Source organism: Erythrolamprus reginae, chromosome 1 (genome assembly GCF_031021105.1).
Source record: "Erythrolamprus reginae isolate rEryReg1 chromosome 1, rEryReg1.hap1, whole genome shotgun sequence".
Taxonomy (NCBI): Eukaryota; Metazoa; Chordata; class Lepidosauria; order Squamata; family Dipsadidae; genus Erythrolamprus; species Erythrolamprus reginae.
This window is the reverse complement of record NC_091950.1, coordinates 79,955,422-79,975,734: the sequence shown is the minus strand read 5'-3', so window position 1 is coordinate 79,975,734 and position 20,313 is coordinate 79,955,422. Positions and strand designations below refer to the sequence as shown.

Sequence of the window (20,313 nt, the reverse complement as noted above, 5' to 3'; positions counted from 1 at the left end):
ATTTGACACACCCATCATATTTATGGCAGTCTGCAGGGTCTGGTGGTTACAGGCTCATGTTTTTATGATAGTTTAGCCAAAAACTGGCAGTTGCTTCTGTTGATAGCGAACCATTGATTTGCTGAACTACTAAGGATTCACTTAAAACTCAAAGTGATTCACTTAATGACGCCTTCAGTTGTACAAAAATAAAGGACATCAATCTAATAAATCATTAATTAATGACTGCTATTGTGATAGGAACTGTCATTATTTAATTCTTCATTGCATAAAGAAACAGAACCTTTATCCTTCTTGTCTCTCTAACATTTATGTATGTATGTATGTATGTATGTATGTATGTATGTATGTATGTATGTATGTATGTATTTATTTATTTATTAGATTTGTATGCCGCCCCTCTCCGTAGACTTCATTAGATGAATTTTCTTTCTACTCTTTCAGTTGCCAAACATTTAAAGTTAAGATGGTTCCCTAAAAAGCTACTTATGACCCAGATTCAAAGTCTGATTTGAAGATTGTAACATCTTTATAACTACATCATCAAGACCCATCAGTGTAAGGAAATTTTGCACATTCCAGGAGTTTCAATTGCACTGTCATATACATCTTGAGTTTTTTTGATCATGCTCTGCAGGACAGCACTGAACTTCAGCAAGGAGCATGAAAACCAGATCACCTGGAAACTGCACCCAAAAAGGAAAGGGTGCAAACAGAGGAAGAATGGTGATTTGCATTACTCTTTTGAATTGCTAAATCAATTCTTTGTACATTCTTCAAATGAAAAGGAATGCTATCTCTAAGGCCCTGTGCAAATTCAGTGAGCATCTCATTCAATCTGGTTTACGTTATTTTGATAGCAACATTGTGAAGAATTTTTGAGATAGAATCTATTTCATAATTGATTTAAAATTGTGAAACTAAGTCTTATTGAATCATGATGATTAGAGTGCCCCACCTTTAAAGATTTACAGCCCAGAAATGATCCTGACATTTTAGTATAAATTATGCTTTTATTTATTCTAATATTAGAAATAGTTGGTTTAAATAGTGGTTTGATTTTTTGAAAGATTATTACCTTATTTTTTCATACATGACTCAGGAGTACTTCTCCAAATACTCTATTTCCTCCACAATAATAACCCTGTGAACGTGAGTTGGACTGAGAAAATGAATGGCCTGAAATATCTCAGCTGGTTTTTCATGCCTAAAGCAGAATTAGAACTTAGTCTCTTGATTTCTAGGCCAACACCTTAAGCCCAAAACAAAACTGGCTCTTTTTTTACCTGGCTTTATTTTGTCATTCTTAACTAATGGCTGTTATAGTTTAAAGAAAATTTGTGCAAGTACAAATGTAGCCACTTCTGGTCAAATGTTTTGATGAATCTCTAATTTAAAAAAGGCAGACATACCCTCTATATATAACAAAGTTATAACATCTTTCTCCAAATCTGAAACCACACTTATTACATTCACAATATAAGTAAACAGTGAATACGGCAAGTCATAAATTTGGACTCATGCCCATAAATTTGGACTTTATTCTTTGCAAAATCTTCTTTGAAGGGAAAAAAAAAATCAAATTTAGTAGCTCAGTAAAAGACTATACATTCTTAGTTTGGGAATATTTCCCCCTCTCTTTCTTGAAGACCTCTTCTAGTTCAGAAATATTCTTAAGACTCCTTGCCTGCAGCCTATGTTTGAGAACTCCCCACAGATTTTCAATAATACTCAAGTCTGAGGACTGTGAAATCCATTCCAAACCCTTCATCTTTCTTTTTTGTAAGTCCTTCTTGGTTAATTTGGGGGTATATTTCTGTGTGTCAGCTTGATGAAATATTCAATCTCTTTCCAGTTTCAATTTTTTCAGCAGCGAGACTAGAGCCCCTAGGATATATTGATATTTGACTCTATTATTTCTTCCATCTTCACAGTATTTCCTGTGCCACTGGTTGCTATAAAAGCATAAAGCACAATAAAGCCACAATAAAGCTTAATTGTTAGCAAGGTGTGCTTTCTTCAAATGATTCACCCTTTCCCCCCCTCTAAACATTATGTAGTTCTGGTCAAATGATTCAATTTTTGTTTCATGAGTCCAAATAATCCCCCCCCCAAAAAATCTTTCAAGTTAATTTTATTTTGCATTCTTTGGACAATCACTTTTCTGATGACATCAGAGAAAGGTCACTTTTTATATGTAACACTGCATTGTGGACAACTACTCTGGTGTAAGCTAAACTCTTCAGCAGACTATTTGCAAGTGACTTGTGGGTGTTATTTTGGTGGTTCTTTAACCAGACATTTTTCTTGGTCTTCTAGTATTATTGCTTGGCTTCAACAGTTCTACACAGTACTTATTTTTTTCATATTTCTAACAGCTGAAATTGCTAGAAAGTGTAAGTGTGATTCATAAAGTGAGAGGAAGGGGGATGGAGGGAAAGAGAGAGATAGATACTTGTAAGAATGAATTATGTTCATTTTCAAATTCTTAGAGGCTGCTTCGAGAAACCTATGGTTTCCAAAAGGAGACAGAACAGTACTCCAATTTAGAGATTAGAATAACAGAGTGGGAAGGGAGTCAAATCAGAATATAACTGAAATGGACCTTGGAGGTCTTCTAGTCCAGCCCCCTGCTTAAGCAGAAAACCCTATACCATTTCAGACAAATAATTGTCCAATCTCTTCTTAAAAACTGGTGCTTTGGAAAATAAGTTGAGTCCCTCTTCTTTGTGGCAAACCCCTGAAATATTGGAACACTGCAGCCACGTCACCTATAGTCCTTTTCTTTTCATTAAAGTAGACATTCCCAATTCCAACAATCATTCTTTATATGTTTTAGTCTCAAGTCTCCTAATTATATTTGTTGCTATTCTCTGCACTCTATAATCACAACATCTTTTTTACATTGTGATAAAAAAAATTGGATGGTGGCGATTTTCTATTGGTCACTAATACTGACTATGTAATCTATGGTGTAAGTTGTATCATGCATTTTATAAACCTTATTTCATTAGTTGGTTGCTTATATCATGAAAACTGGAGCCAATATACATTTTTAAATGTTTTTTTTAGCACTCTAAGATTATGTAAAAACAGCTGTTTTCATGCTCACAACTTTTTACCTATAGAACAGTGTGTCTTTTCCAGAATCTTTCCTGGTATTGATGTAAGGCTGATAGGTCTGTAGTTTCCTGGATCCATTCCCCCCCTTTTTTTGAAGATAGGAATTACACCAGCTCTTTTCCAGTCCTCTAGTAGTTCATCGGTATTCTAAGATCTTTGAAATATATGGTTTAGTGGTTCTGGGAGTTCTTTCAGAAGTTGTCTAGGGTGGATAGGATATTTGTTCACCTGTATAATTGTCAACCTAGTAAGCCTATCATCTTTTTGACTCTCTTGATTGTTCTTACAGTAAAAAGAACAATATGTTATCAATGAATCAACTGGAAAGGTGTCCAAATTTCTGCACTTGTCATATATGTTGCTGACTTACTGTAGTCCTTGACTTACAACAGTTCATTTAGTGACTGTTGAAATTACAAAGTTGCTGAAGAAAAATAAACTGATCATTTTTTACACTTATGACAAATGGAGCATTCCTATGGTCGCATGATCAAAATTTAGATGCTTTATAACTGATTTACATTTATGGTGATTGCAGTGTCCTTGGGTCATGTGAGTACCTTTTTCAAACTTCTAACAAGCAAAGTTCTAGAGTCTTCGGAGAAGGGTGGCGTACAAGTCTAATAAATAATAATAATAATAATAATAATAATAATAATAATAATAATAATACCAAATCTCCATCTGTCAATTGCAAAAAGCCGCTTTACTGGGATCGGCACACATAATTCGCTGCTACATCACGCAGTCCTAGGTGCTTCGGAAGCGCCTGACTGATGATGAAATACGAAATCCAGCATAGTGATCTCATTTGCTGTGTTATACTGATGATAATAATAATAATAATAATAATAATAATAATAATAATAATAATAATGTCAATGGGGAAGCCAGATTCATTTAACAATTGCGTTGCTAACTTAACAATAGCAGTGACTCACTTAACAAACATAGCAAGAAAGTTTGTTAAATGGGACAAAGTTCTCTTAATAACTGTCGCACTCAGAAAATTTGGACTCAGTTGTGGTTGTAAGTCAAGGACTACCTGTAGTAAGGATGGATTCAAGATTGAAAAAAGATGAAACATTTAACTCAGTGCATAGAGAGGTTGTGTCAGCAGTTCTTCAGAACTGAACTTGGAGTGCCTAGCGTTTTGCAGGCAAAGTTTATACATGCAGACAAATAAACAGGTACTGATATCTATATCAATAGTTATGTTTTTTGTGTAGTAAGTGTTCATGAAAATGTTAAACTGCTGTTTTTAAACAAACAAGAAAATGCAATATTAACTTATTTTGATAAAATTACTTTGTGAAAGCACTTAATCCTCCTAGGGGAAAAAAAGCATGTTTGCCAAGATGAAAAAGATTAGTCTGCAGAAAGGTACCACAATTAGAACAAGATATATACAGACATTATATATATATATATTAGTTTGTATATAACTTTTTCAATTTGAAAAAGAATTGTACAGAATGGTAAAATGAAGTAAGAGCTTTGTCTTTGCTCAATCACAGGTGGCTAGTGTTCACAAAAGTATTCTAAAGTAAGTGGAGTACATGCAAACATATAGTTTATTTTTGTCATCTGGTTTGTCTTAATCACGATCTAAAAATTCATTTATAAGCCTGTATACAAAATGCCATGTTTATATCAATATCATATGCTGCTTGCTTGAAACAGTACACATTAAAATGAAGAACAGAAATCTGTGTAATGGTCAAAGACAACCAATAACAAAACCACTAAATTCTAGTTGTCAAACATAATTTACTATGTATATTTCTTCATTTCTACTGATAAAACAGAAATTATTAAAATTAAAGTGATATGGGTGAGTGTTTACGGCTTCCTTTAAAACTTTGACTTACAGCAGTATCTATTTAAGTTTAAGACAGAAAAAAAAATCACACAGAGAGCCCTATGCAATGGCCTGGTGACTTTTTATCCTCCTGTCAAACCTCAGCAGTTTTATTTGTGGTGATACATGCTGAAGAAGGTTGGAGGTTAAAGTTGATAGGAGGGCCAGCAGGAACGCCAACTAACTTCTTTGCAAAGATTACATCTCTTAATATATTAGTGCATGTTGGCAGCTGCTGCTGACTTTACAAGTACATTTTATATACTCATTAAACCAAACCCCAAATTTGAGATCATATGAATGAAGTAAATACCCTTGAAGCTTTTATCATGGAGACTTCTAATATTACAATCACATATGCTAGGGTTGTACAATGATGTTTGAATAACTGTTAGGAAGCTAAGTCATTTTTAAAAAATAATTTTCAGAAAAGGTTACTAATATAAGTAAGATTAGAAGCTTTTCTTCAGAGAAGAAAATGAAACACTGGAGTAAGCTTCATTCAATTAACAAACCAGATGTTGAACCAAGATTTTGTAGCCGGGTATTTTGGAAAAAAAGATGATGATTATTTATTGGCTTTGAGTTTCAGACGTTTTAACAGAAATCTCTATTGGCTATTTTTTGTTATCATTTTCTTCTTTCAGGAGCAATGAGTTTGTTAAGACAGATTCGTTTCAAAGCACTGAGTTGTAGAAACTTCTATTATGGCTTTCTGTGCTTTTACTTTGAGATTTCTGTTGGAGGACCTACTCCATCGGAGAACTTACCTGGTTCCTGAGTTTCTATGTGGAAAGTGACCACTGCACAGCAATTTTTTTCCGCACCAGAATTTTAACCATTTTAAATAATATTTAACAATTGTTTACATTATATACTATTATATTTAAAAATAAAACAGCCAATAAACATTATGTAAACTATTCAACATAAAATATTCACTAGGATCAAGAGTAAACAAAAAAGCTCAATAACAAACATTATTCAAAGGTTTTTTTTCAGATTTTAGAGAAACATTATATAAAAGTTGTAAATAAATATTGGTCATACTCCAATCATTTAAAGACATGCTGATTTAAAGCTATAGCTGAGGCTGATACAGGCTGACTCAAGCTTTATCAAAACCAAGATAATGTAAACGGAGAATTAATAATATTTCATGGCTAGTAATGATTTTTCTGCAGTATTAATAATTGTAACCCTCTGTGCTCTAGCAATGTTCTTAGTGTTTGGATGCATCATTTGTGTTAATCTTACATTGCACTTATAAAACACTATCCTGCTAGCAGTATTCACTTGTTGTGAGCCGCCCCGAGTTTTCGGAGAGGGGCGGCATACAAATCCAAATAATAAATAAATAAATAATAAATAAATAAATAAATAATAAATCTTTACCCCCCCCCCCCTTAACTACAGTATTTGCAGCATTTAAAAAAAAGTTCATTAGCCTTTTAAATCGAGTTGGATTCTTTAAGCTGAATTGTAATAAAATGAATTCTTCTCACATACCCCCTTGCTGGTAATTTAAAATGAAGAGTGTGTATTAAAAGTGGAGACAGCAGTCAATCAAATTACATTAACTACATCATTTATTTCTGGCCCTTGGCAAATGTTCCAGGTTACCAGCAGATACCCTTCCTGTTCTCAAGAAGTGTTTTATGGTTATTTGTTGTCTTATTTGAAAGAAGATTTTGAGAGGGTTAGCTTTGCTTCTGCTAACATGCTTTGCCATGATATTCTCCAAACAATTGAACTCACATCTTTAACATTTATTTAGAATCTGTGACTCCACCCAAAAACTTCTAGGAGCTTCCATAGGTGAAACCAGAGACAACAGCAGACCCAACTCCTCTGGCCCCAGCCAACTGCCCCACTGAACCGCGCAGGCCCACTAGGGTTCCTAAACACCCCACGTACCTAAGTGGGCAGTTCCAAATAAGAGGGGAGGGATGTTAAGTATTGAGACTGCACAGTTTACTCCATGATCCACTGTTACTCCATGATAGCTCCCTATAAAAGGGGAAGCTGTCAGCCTGGCTCTTTGCTGGATCTTGCAATAAAGACCTGTGTGTCTTAAGCCTGTCGCAAGCCTCTTCAGTCCCAAGACTCAAAAAGTTACCTCTACGAATTGAAGAATTAAATCAATGAAAAATGCTAAAGTATACTTATTACATAATTTATTTAATTTGAATTGCCAAGTCTTACATTAATGTACTTAATGTTGTATCCAAGTATTTTTGCATAATAAAATATAATAGATTTGCTTTTTAATTAGCAGTGCACTTTTCAAAAAGAATTATATTGTGATAAAATGAAACAAAGCCACGTGACAAGCTTAGTAGCAGTTTGAGATAAAATTTTTTTAAAACTCTAGAGAGGAAATTGAAAGTATAATGCATGATGGGCAATTAAGGATATATTTTGACAATTCTAAGTGGTCAAGTTTTAAAAGTATGACACTGAAACCTTAACCTATCCATATAGTAGTGATAAATGAGGCATTTTGTGTCATTACAGTCCCATAAATCACTTTCTTTAACTGCTGATGGCTTTTATCAGATCTAACCTTTTCAAGCTTCTACCAGAGTGCTAACATTTTCAACTCTGACATACGTGCAGTTTACAAATTCTGCAGCTGATTAACTCTGGACAGAAATTCACTGTCATCATTGTCTTTATTCAAGTAAAGATTCAGGTCTTCAAAACTCATAGGCACTCTCACTGCCCCCCCCTCCCGAAAATACATAAATGTTGTGGAATTCAAACAAATGTGTTACTTTGGGATTAATGTTTATTATTTTATTTTCAATTCTGATTTTAATCATTAATAAACATTAAGATTATTAGAGCATTGGAAAGAATGTGATAACAGTAATATGATGGTCTGCAACTAAAACTGCCCAGGTTTAGGTTGTACACTTTCCTTTCTAAAAAAGAGAAGTTACATAAAATTGCAAGACAGCATTTTTTTAAGTTTTAAAAATAAGCAACTAATAAATACCCTCTAAAAGTGTATGTGGAAATGGAGTAATGTAACAGTAAGAATGGTAATAATAATAAAGTATATTTATACCTGAAGAAAGCAGTATAAAAGCCATGATTGTCATCAGATGTCAGAAATAACTGATTATGCCATTATTCTTGTAATCTTGAATCTTTATAAAATTAAAAGTACTTATTGTAGGAAATTATTTTTACTAGAAAATCTTACTTATTTTAGCATCTGTAATTTAAAATGTAATTACAAAAAGATATACATAAATCTTGATATACTTTCTTTTTATTGCGTGTGTTTTTTACATTTAGAAGTATAAGATAAACTTATAAATGCTGAGATAAATAGAGTCAATGGAATAACTGAGACAGTAAAGCAGTCTTCACATTTAAGGCGTTATTGTCTTCAATAATGCTGGTCAATTTGAAAATCTTTATGTTTTTGTGTGGAAGCTAGCTTCCTATTTTAGATAATGAAAAGTGTAGACAGACTCAGACTATGCAACTGAATGTCTACAGAGATCTTATGGCATTTTGCCTCTTTCCAATAATTTACAAATCGCTGAAAGAATGGAATGATTATTTTTCGTATGTATGTATGTATGTATGTATGTATGTATGTATGTATGTATGTATGTATGTACTGTATTGCATTCCAGCTAGCATAGTCTTTTAATGTCATTGTCTAAACCTCTCCTCAATAACTTTTTTAATTTTACTAATAATATCACACATGAAAGAAGTTATAGAACTAGAATTCTGATGTAAATTCAGAGAACCTTATAAGTATTCATGACAACAGAATATTTATCATTTAAAACAAAACATATGATTCCTTGGTTGCTATATCAAAGACCAGTGATGGATGATTCTATGCTAACCAAACAATCCAGAGGGAACACAGATGTTTTACTATTCCCCTTCAAAAAGAACAAAAGATTCCAAATCTGCTTTATATGCATCTGTGGATTGAAGTGTTCATAATATTAATATATATATATATATATATATATATATATATATATATATATATATATATATATATATATATATATATATATATAATTAAACTTAGCCAGTTAAATAACATCTAAATAAACTATATGTAACAAAGATGGATTTTTTTTCTCCATTTAAAATGTACATGAATAGCCTTCAAATGTACAATGATGCCTCCCTTTGTTCTCTGCTTTTCTGCATCCCCACTCTCAAATATCCTTCAGATAAGCTTCTGACCTTCTAGGAGAACTTTAGTGTGCATGTGTGTATTCACAAAAAGTAGGAATCATGTTCATCAGTGGCTTTCATCCTAGTGGCAGCTTTCATTCTACTGGTAGATGGTGTTTGTTATAATAATAATAATAATTTATTGGATTTGTATGCCGCCCCTCTCCGTAGACTCGGGGCGGCTAACAACAACAATAAAAACAGCATGTAACAATCCAATAATAAAACACTAAAAAACCCTTATTATAAAACCAAACATACACACAAACATACCATGCATAACTTGTAATGGCCTAGGGGGGAGGAATATCTCAACTCCCCCATGCCTAGCAGTATAAGTGAGTCTTGAGTAGTTTACGAAAGACAGAGAGGGTGGGGACAATTCTAATCTCTGGGGGGAGTTGGTTCCAGAGGGCTGGGGCCGCCACAGAGATGGGTCTTCCCCTGGGGCCCACCAAACGACATTCTTTAGTCAACGGGACCCAGAGAAGGCCAACTCTCTGGGACCTTATCGGTCGCTGGGATTCGTGCAGTAGCAAGCAGTTCCGGAGGTAATCTAGTCCACTGCTATGTAGGGCTTTAAAGGTCATGACCAACACTTTGAATTGTGACTGGACACTGATCGGTAGCCAATGCAAGCCACGGAGTGTTGAAGAAACACTAGGATTACATATTTGATAGCTGATCCAAAGATCTGTTTTGGAGTCCTACACTTGTACTTGCATTGGCAGCTGCTTCTCAGATGCACTAAAATAGTCTTGCTAAAAAGCTACATTAACATTGCATCAGAAATTCTTTGGTGGCACATGAAGAAAAAGAAATTCATGACCTCTTCCCCGGGCCGTGGGGAAGAGCCTTCTCTGTGGCAGCTCCGACCCTTTGGAACCAACTTTCATGGAGATTCACACTATCCCTGCCCTGCCGGCTTCCAGAAAGCCATTAAGACCTCGCTTTTCCGGTGGGCCTGGGCCATGAATGTTTGAGTGTTATTAATAGGGTTTATTGAACTATTTTTATATTTTATGCTGATATTGTAATCTTTTTTTTCTTTTTTATATGTTTTTAGCCGTCCATAGTCCACTGGAGTTGGATAGCATACAAATCTTGTAAACTATTAAACTATTAATTCCTTTTTGTCAATATATCCAAGTCAATTGGATATAATCACAGGAGACATCTACGTAATTCAATTGTTTTTTGCATTGAGAAAAGATTCATGGAAACTAATGGGAGTTAAAACCTCACTAATCTGAGGCACAGTGATTTTGGTGGCTTTATCTCAGTTGTATTTTATTGAATTTATATTAAATTCCTATTCTTGCATATATACACCATACAGGTATATGAAAACTAGGCAAATGAAAAACTATTCAGTCTTTTTCTTCTCATCCCCATCTTTAAATCTTAAAGGATGTGACTGAAAACAAAGAAATTAAGACATGGTCTCAAAAGTTCCAGATCTTCATCTTTTAAATCGCTATGGAAAATGATATTGAGTTAAATAACATTTGAAGCTATGTCCTGATTGGATATCATTTATACTTAGTCTGTCTGATGGTCTCCTTATTTCTTGCAAGATGTTAAACGAAATCTGAAAGAACTGCTCATTCGTCACCAATATGTTTTACAAACATTTTATATTATATCTGATGTACTAGTTATACTTTTATTGGTTTTCCATTTATTCCAAGATTCTGTGTTTTCAATTCTTATAAAAAATTCCAAACATTTAATTGTACAGATTTCCATTTGTTAATTTAAAGTAAGAGATATTTTAAAATTCCTTCAGCACTTAAAAAAAAAATTAGTGGATGTGTAATATAGTTTAATATTCAGTACTACGTGAGAATAATTTTTATGCAACTCTTATGGTTATAAAGATAGATAACTCAATTATTTGATCATCTATCAAAATATTCAGATGTAGAAGAAGCTCTAAAAAGATTGATGACTGAGAAAGTCCACTGATTCTCCAGCTATCATATTCATGCACTTGAGTAGACAACATTTTTCGCTGGCTTCACAAGCAAGCTTCATTACCCATCACTCCACTGAAAAGACTTTATTATGCGGCTGCCATCTTGGGGAGACTATTATTTAGATGATAAATGTTGGGAAGGAGAAAGTGTCTAGCCTTTTTTTAAAGATGAGCTTTGTGACAGAAAAAACAAACAGCATCAACATTCCTAATTAACTTAAATTTGGCAGATACAAATATAGGTCTGTATAACTACTGTACAGTAATGGAATTGCTATCTGAATTTTACAGTTAATCTCTATGGTGTAAATTAAATTAAATGCTACACCTTTTATTAGCTCATTGCTTACTGACACTTATGAACAAGTGAACTTTTATTTTAATTTAGGACAATTAACCATATTAATATAACAAATTTAGAAATTGCATACAATATATATGTGTGTGTGTATTTGTGTATTATTTGTGTATTCAACACAAAAAAACATGTAACCCTTCCCTGGTACAGAGCTGAAGGGATTGGATACTGTACCCTAGAGCAGAGGTCCCCAACCGCCGGTCCACGGACCGGCACCGGGCCGTTGGGGGTTTTCAGCCGGTCCGCGGCGCCAGGGCCCCCTCGGCCTTTCCGCACCACCAGCGGCGCTCCCCCCACCAGCCAGCCAAGCCCCGCGCCCGCCGGAACCGGCTCCTCGCTCTCCCCCCGCCGCCCGCCGCGTTTGCAGGAGGTGGGGAGGGTCGGGCGGCCCGCCAAGGCCAGGAGGGACGCCGCTGCCCCCCCTTCCCTCTCTCCGCCCGCCGCTGCGCCTCCTTGACGCCGAGAGGAAATGCCGGCAAAGGCTTTTCTCAGCGGAGGTCTTCAATGTCGGGGGCGCACGGGCGGTTGCACGCGCTCCCTATCTCCCTGCTAGCCCACTCGGAGTATTCAAAATAAGAAAAACCTTTGCCGGCGAAGGCTTTTCTTATTTTGAATATTCTGAGTGGGCTAGCAGGGAGATAGGGAGCGCGTGCAACCGCCTGTGCGCCCCCGACATTGAATATCACCTTCGCTGGCCCCACCTCTCCTGCAAACCCCCTTGCTGAGAGCCCGGGGCGAAAGTGCTCTCGCAAAGGTAAGGCGGGCAGGGCGTGCGCGCGTCACCGCTGAGAAGAACGGAGAACGAGAGTGAGTGATAGCAACAGACAGCAAGATAGAGAGAAAGTGAGAAAGATAGAGTGAGAGAAAGGGGGGGAGAAAGAGATAGCAAGAGAGAGAACAAGAGAGAGAAAGAGCGTGAGAAAGAAAACAAGAAAGAGAGAGAGAGAGAGAAAGCAAAAGAGACAGAAAGAAAACAAGAGAGAGAAAGTGAGAAGAAGAGAGAGAAAGAGGGGGAGAGAGAGAGAAAGAGAGGGAGAGGGAGAAAGAGAGAGGGAGAGGGGGGAGAGATAGCAAGAGAGGGAGAGAGAGAAAGAGAGAGGGAAAGGGGGGAGAGATAGCAAGAGAGGGAGAGAGAGAAAGAGAGAGGGAAAGGGGAGAGAGGGGGGAGAGAAAGAGAGAGGGAGAGAGAGAGGAGATAAAGGAAGAGGAGAGAGAGAAAGGAAGAGAAAGAAAGAAAGAGGGATAGAAAGAGAGAGAGAGTGAGAGATGCTCAGTGAGCCTTTCTTTGAAGTTGCCTTTCTTTCTTTCTTTCTTTCTTTCTCTTTCTTTCTTGCTTTCTTTCTTGCTCTTTTTCTTTCTCTCTTTTACCTTCCCTTCCTCTATTTCTTCTTTTCTTTCTCCTTCCTACCTTCTTCCCTTACTCTCCCCTTTCATAAGTTTCCTTGCTTCCTTCCTCTGTTCCTGTCCCTTCCCCCCTTCTTTCTTTCTTTCCTTCCTTCCTTTCCTCCCTCCATTTCTTGCTTTCCTTTTCCTTCCTCCCTTCTTTCCTCCCTCATTCCCTTCTTTCACTCCTTCCTCTCTTACTCTCCCCTTTCACACCTTTCCTTGCTTCCTTTGCACCCTTCTTCTGTTCCTGTCCCTTCCCTCTTTCCTTCCTTCCTTCCCACCCTCCGTCCATTCATTCACCCATTCTTCTCTTGATCGCCCCTTTTATGGCGCCGCTGACAGCTAGCTCCCCCCCCCACCGGGCCATGGAAAACTGGTGTAGCTTAAAGCCGGTCCCTGGTGCAAAAAAGGTTGGGGACCTCTGCCCTAGAGGTTAATTTTCTGCCTTACAAGGTAAAGGTTGCAAGTTCAAGCCCCAGTGAGGGTAGGGCTAGCTGATGAGGCCAAAATAAGGCCGAAATAGATCTATCCTAGTCTCCCTTAATTTTCAAATTCAGCAATATATATCACATCACAGGCTTTTAAATAGTACACTCTTTTGTTCTTACTGAACTGTTACCTGGACTATTTACGTGCATTCTATTTCTAAAATCTCCAATTATTTATGGATTTGAGCTAAACCCGTATACCTAGCATTTGCCATAGATATTACTTAACATGCTTCTGTTCAGAAGCCATTTGAAGTTAGAAAAGTGGTGAAATAATAATAGTTAAAATTAGTCCTCAAAGTTACACCCATTGTTGCATTCCTGCAGTCATGTGATCAAAATTCAGACACTTGGGAACCTGCCCACATTTATGATTGCAGAGAATGCCTCCCTTCCCTTCCCTCCATCTCCATATCTCTCCTCTATCTTTGCTGCTGCACAAGACCTGAAACATTGTAGGCTGTAGCAGGATGAAATATTGTGATGTAAAATGAGCCGGGGTGGCGCAGCAGGTAGAGTGCTGTACTGCAGGCCACTGAAGCTGACTATAGATCTGTAGGTCAGCGGTTCAAATTTCATCACCGGCTCAAGGTTGACTCAGCCTTCCATCCTTCAGAGGTGGGTAAAATGAGGACCCAGATTGTGGGGGCAATATGCTGGCTGTGTTAAAAAGTGCTATTGCTAACATGTTGTAAGCCGCCCTGAGTCTAAGGAGAAGGGCGGCATAAAAATTGAATAAATAAATAAATAAATAAAATTGTCCTGTGCTCTGGGTATTTATATAGTAATTTATTTATCAAACTTGTATGCTGCCCATCTTGCTAAAAAGTTTTGCAATGGTGAGATGATTATGCCATATTGAAGGCAAAGTGGACTCAGCTATATCTGCTATTCCCAGGTCTGAGCAAGGGCACTGTAACACAAGGTTGTGAAACCTCGATTTGAAACTGAGATGGACAATACAATAGGAGCCAGTTTAGAAATTATAAAGCCAAAAAGAAAAGACAGGCAAGATCCCAGTCTCTAAATGGAAAAATTGATAACTCGTGGGTATGCTTATGACAGCTACTGTACTTCCCATAATGTGAAATGCAATATTTATTTATTTGGTCAGATTTTTATGCCGCCCTTCTCCGCAGACTCAGGGCGGCTTAAAACAAAAGAGTAAAATATAATACAATATAACGAGTGAAACCCAACCTAACACTAAAAACTAATAGTTAAAACCCCAAAAGTATAAAAAGCATTCATTCAACAGCCATCACCCAATCACATCTACAACCGGAGCAAGATGTAAAGCTCAACGGCCCCAAGCCTGCCGACAGAGGTAAGTTTTTAGAGCCTTGCAAAAAACCAGGAGAATGGGGACAGTATGGATCTCTTGAGGGAGTTGGTTCCAGAGGGCTGGGGCAGCCACAGAGAAGGCTCTTCCCCTAACCCCGCCAATCTGCTTTGCTTAGCTGATGGGACCTGGAGAAGACCAACTCTGTGGAACCTGACTGGCTGCTGGGATGCGTGAGGCAGAAGACCATCCCGTAAGTAACCTGGTCCTAAGCCATGTAGGGCTTTATAGGTCATAACCAACACTTTAAATCGTGTCTGGAGACCAATTGGTAACCAATGCAGCTCGCAGAGTAATGGCGAGATGTGCATATGCCAGGAAGGCCCGTTATGGCTCGCATGGCTGCATTTTGCACCAACTGTAGTCTTTTGAATGTTTTTTAAAGGTAGCCCCATGTAGAGAGGCATGGTCATTTATACATCTCCATGAAATAAGTTTTTATAGTGTATATTGCAGAATAGTAAATAAAATTTGTTTCTTCAATTTTTATGTAAGGTTAAAAAAAAAAGGGACTCCCAGAATACTAGATATAAAGGACAATTAAAAATCATAAGAAAAGCTGAAACTGATCATTTTATAGAGGTTAGTCTTCTTTGACACAGTGAATTGCCTGGGACCAGGCCTTTGGTAAGCAGAGCAGGATCTATGCTGTCAGCTTTTATCATACATAAGCCTAAATGCTTGTCTAATCTGAATGAAAAATACCAAGGATACTGAAACTGATGGCTTGCACTAACATATATGGATTCTAAAGTGTTCTGTCAATATTATAGGATAACCACCAACGATGTGACAAAATTAAAGGAACAGAAAATAAAGGTAAATAATTTAAACAATGTAAGAGATTACCAGTATATTCTATTATTTTAAGGAAAATAAAAGAACTTATAAATGATTTCAATGAATTAGGCATGCCAATAAATAAAATGTTCAGCAACAAAAATCTGGAAAAAATCCTACTGAAAATGATATTCATTGGTCAATGTTTAATTTAAACTGCTGTCACTTGGTGAAACCGCGGAGGTGGTGCAGGAGTTCATGACTTTCATAACAACCCTGGACCTGACTGAAGTAATTCAGGATCTGACTCATGGAGGGGGGGAGACATACACTCAACTTGGAGTTTCTCTCAGAGCAGTAGAAAAACAATCTGGCTTTAAGGGGTATAGTCACCACACCCTTCTCATGGTCAGATGACTCTCTGCTGAGGCTGAACTTTGACCGACCAATCCCTCACCGCAGGGAGGCAGAACCTATTAGGAGGTTCCGCCCCAGGTGCCTAATGGACACTTATGGGTTTCAGAGGGAGCTTGGGGTTATTCCTGACTCGTTTGTCCATAGTCTGTTGAGTCTCTAGTGATGGCATGGAATAAGGCTGCATTGAGGGCTCTGGACTGGAGTGCGCCTTTTCGGCCTCTCCGAGGTAGTAGACCCTGGAGATCTCCTTGGTTTACTGAGGAACTCCGGGGGAGGAAACACCAGAAGAGACACCTAGAGCAAGCGTGGAGGGCCAGTAACACTAAGTCTGACTGAACATGGGTAAGAGCCTATATTAGGACTTACCTTGTGGCGATAGTCGGCAAAGTCTGTGTACATTACTGCCCTTATTGTGTCTGCAGATTCTCACCCAGCCACCCTGTTTAGGGTGACCCCTTCCCTCCTGAATAAGATGGAAATGGTGGAACCCTTGTAGGTTAGAGCTGAGGATTTTGTTCAGTTTCTTGCAGATAAAGTCACTGAGATTCAGAATGATCTGGACTCAATTCAGACCGAGGCGACAGGGTCAGGTCTTAGTCCTGTTATTTGGGAGTTTGACCTGGTAACCCTTGAGGAAGTAGACAAGGCCACGGGAGCCGTGAGTTCCTTCACCTGTCTACTGGATCCATGCCCCTCCTGGCTTGTCTCGGCAAGTCGGGAGGTGACATGCGGCTGGATCCAGGTGTTAATTAACACTTCCTTGAGTGAGGGATCATTTCCGCAGCCATTGAAAGAAGCAGTTGTGCGACCCCTCCTCAAGAAACCATCCCTGGATCCAGCCGAATTGAAGAAGTTAGAATTATGTATTTGACTTCTTTTCATAGTTCTTGTATTTTTATATTGTTGTAAACTGCCCTGAGTCCTTCGGGATTGGGCGGCATAGAAGTTGAATTAAATAAATAAATAATAAATAAATGTAATCTTAATTACACATTTTGTTGATTTGATGTTATTAAATCAACAAACATTGTTGATTTGTTGTAACATTATTACAGCTGAAGAAAATGGTGCTATTTGGTTTCACGGACTCAAATATCCTTTCAGATTATTTAATTTTTTACAGGAAGCATTAAACACTATTTTAGAAATATAAAAAAGAAATAATTTGCCATCTTGCATGTTTGAAAGAACAGTCTGCCCCAAATAATCTTGACTGCAGACACACAGCTCTGTAACGTATTTCATGCATTATCCATTAAATTAAATGTTTAAGAAAGCTATAATACTAACAGAAATTTTAAACAAGGAGCAAGCTGTATTTTCACAAAGACAAAGAACCTCCACCATAAGTGTTTTGTTTTTTAAACTTTCTTTGGGAATATTGCAATTCATTTGCTATTGGGGAGATTCAACCCTGATGATTTCATGAAATAATACACAAATCTTAAATTCATCCCAGCCCAAATCTCTAAACATATTAATTTTATAACAGGCATTTGTGTGTTACAGAGGCAATATGAAGAATTTATGAATTTCCACAAGCAGTGGATAGGTTAACCAGGCCTCAACCCCTAAGTGTTGGAGCAAGGTCAAAATGTTTTAGTGCAATGCCAGGATGTCAAAATATGTCAACAAACCATCACAATGTGGGAAGAAAAATGACCTTTCAGATCTTTGTTTTTTGGCTGCCAATGAAGCTTTTGGATACTGGGTATGCATGAATAATTTTCTTATATATTTGACATGGTTTCTATTAAGTCAATATTTTAAAATCCTAAAATGCTAGTTGTAGCCACTGTGATAAAAATATGTCTTTTTTCTCTAACATATCCACAAAATATAACCTTCTATTAATAAATCACCTGATAACATTATTACTCAGGTATTCACTAGGTTAACTCAGTATCTTGAATAGATTTGTGCTTACGTCTCTGATATGCATAGGAATTTTATGTTAATTCTTATGGAGAAAAATAGTACTTTATTAGATGCAATCCAGCTCCAATCCTAATCTTACTTACTAGACAGTAATTGCAGTATGAAAGTATTTTGCAAGGCAACACTGAAAGCTGAAATTGTATAACTAGATATACTATATAATAATCCACCTTTACTCAAAAGAGTATTGAAAGGATTCCAACATTAGCATGCTGAAATTAACTTTAAATGTTTTTCTTATTAATATGCATATTTAGGATATCTTTATCAACTTTGAAGCAAACCTGGCTGAAACTATCTTTTGCTGCCTCATACTTGCCACAAACTCTGAAAGGGGGAAGGAAGGGGCCAGTAGATAGACTTGGCTAACAGTCAAAACAAAATGTTTTCTTGTGGGAAGCAAGATTATCCCAACGGGTGTCAGTTTATTTTTTATTTTTTTATTTTGCCCAATACACAACAATACACAATGAAGGTTATAGAGGTTATACTCAAGTAAAATATATTACAGAAAGAATAGAAATTGAAGGAAGAGAGAAGTGACCAAACAGCCTGCCAGCTACTTTCATTGGATAATGTGAGGAGGGAAATATTTGCTCTTTTAATTAAGCTAAAACCCAATTAGGCTAGGAATTTTTAGAGTTGGTTTCACTAGCTCTGCCGATATAATGTATGGAATAAGCATGTTCTTTGAGGTATCTGCCTGCCTCGGAGTTCTGCTTTTTGTGGATGCGTTACTCAGAACCCTGACACATACCTCATGAGATCTTTTTATTAAAAATTTTTATTAAAATTTTTAAAATGAACATATTCTGACAATTCAGAATACTAGATTACTGTAGTACTTTTTTTCTTTCAAAAGTATACGTTCAATGTATACATTCATAATTTATGATTCAAAATAGATTTCAGTTGATGGAAGATTTGTTATTTTTAATCCAAGAGTATAGAAGAAGTGCTCTTCTCATTATGAGGAATTATCTAATGTCAGTGTCAGTGATTTTGATTTTGACTTTTTATTTTGTTAAAATATTGGAAACTATCTTTCTTCAGATTCTCTCTAAGACACTCTACACTGATATACAAAAATAGGAAATATAACAAACTGAATACATACATCTTTATATACTGTAATTATTATTATTATTTATTATTATTTATTAGATTTGTATGCTGCCCCTCTCCGAAGACTCGGGGCAGCTCACAACAATCTTTTAGTAAGCTTTTAGTGACAGTGTAGATGCTGCATAGTGAGATGTTTGATTACAGAAATGCATTCATTTATTAATACAGAATATCAAAAAGAGTGACTTTGCAAGGAAATTTAAGTATAGTGAATTACATTATCATGTAATGATACTGTATATTAAGCTGTGTAACTATGGATTTGTAGCAGAAACTATTTGGAGTGTGGATAAGTATGCTGTTGGTGTATTTTTGAAGAAGCTGAATCTTTGCCTCACACAACAAGTGTACAATCCGAGGAAATTGTGTATCAGAAGTAAAGAAACAGCAACAATATTCCCACACCCATTCTAAAACACTGTGATGCAAAATCTTGATGCTTTCTGCAAATGTATATATCCATGGGGTGGTGTAAATCTATATATTCCTGGGGTATTAGAACCTGAGTTGTAGTAAACAACTCCTTAAGGTGGAGTTTGCAGATGCAAGGTGCATGCCCATGACCCCTTCAAAATTTGATGTGTTGCACATTCCTCTTGTACATGTATAAAATAAGAAGTAAAGATATCAAACCTGAATAACATCAAAAGTTTAGAGCATCCAGGTAGATGAACATGTTGAATATGTGGTTTCTCTACTCCTAAACTGAAGATCTGATGCTATTAGATAGTACTATACTGGAAGGTCCAATAGCCTTAATCAACATTTTGCAAAACCAAAAAAAAAATCCCTTATCATGAGATACCTTCTAATTTTTTTTATACACTGCTTAAATAAAGAGAACACTTAAAAAACAGAACATAACTTCAAGTAAAATTTCTGTGAAATCAAACTGTCCACCTAGGAAGCAACACTGATTGACAGTCAATTTCACATGCTGTTGTGCAAATGGAATAGTTGTGCATATTCTCAATGAATATTTCATTCATTCAGATCTAGGATGTGTTATTTGAGTGTTCTCTTTATTTTTTTTTGAGCAGTGTATTTTCAAACATGGGTTACACTGTACCATATACTGTATTGGCTCTATAATCTAGTGCTAGTCAGAGTACAGAAATTATAGCAAATACAATAATTGCGATCCTTTAAAAATGTATATCTGGCTTGCCTTTGTCTGGCAAGATGAAACAAAAAATTATAATGTATAAAATGTATTTATTTATTGAATTGCATTTCTAGGTTGCCTTTCTCCAGTGGACTAATATTGACAATAATACCAAAGTTATAATGTTTATA

The 20,313-nt window shown here is 36.5% G+C and overlaps 1 protein-coding gene across 3 annotated transcripts in view; it reads right to left on the bottom strand.

The window, feature by feature from the left end:
• Nucleotides 1-20,313, bottom strand: part of CDIN1 (CDAN1 interacting nuclease 1) — a 139,644-nt gene that overhangs the window by 35,472 nt on the left and 83,859 nt on the right. The gene's annotated exons all lie outside the window — the stretch shown is intronic.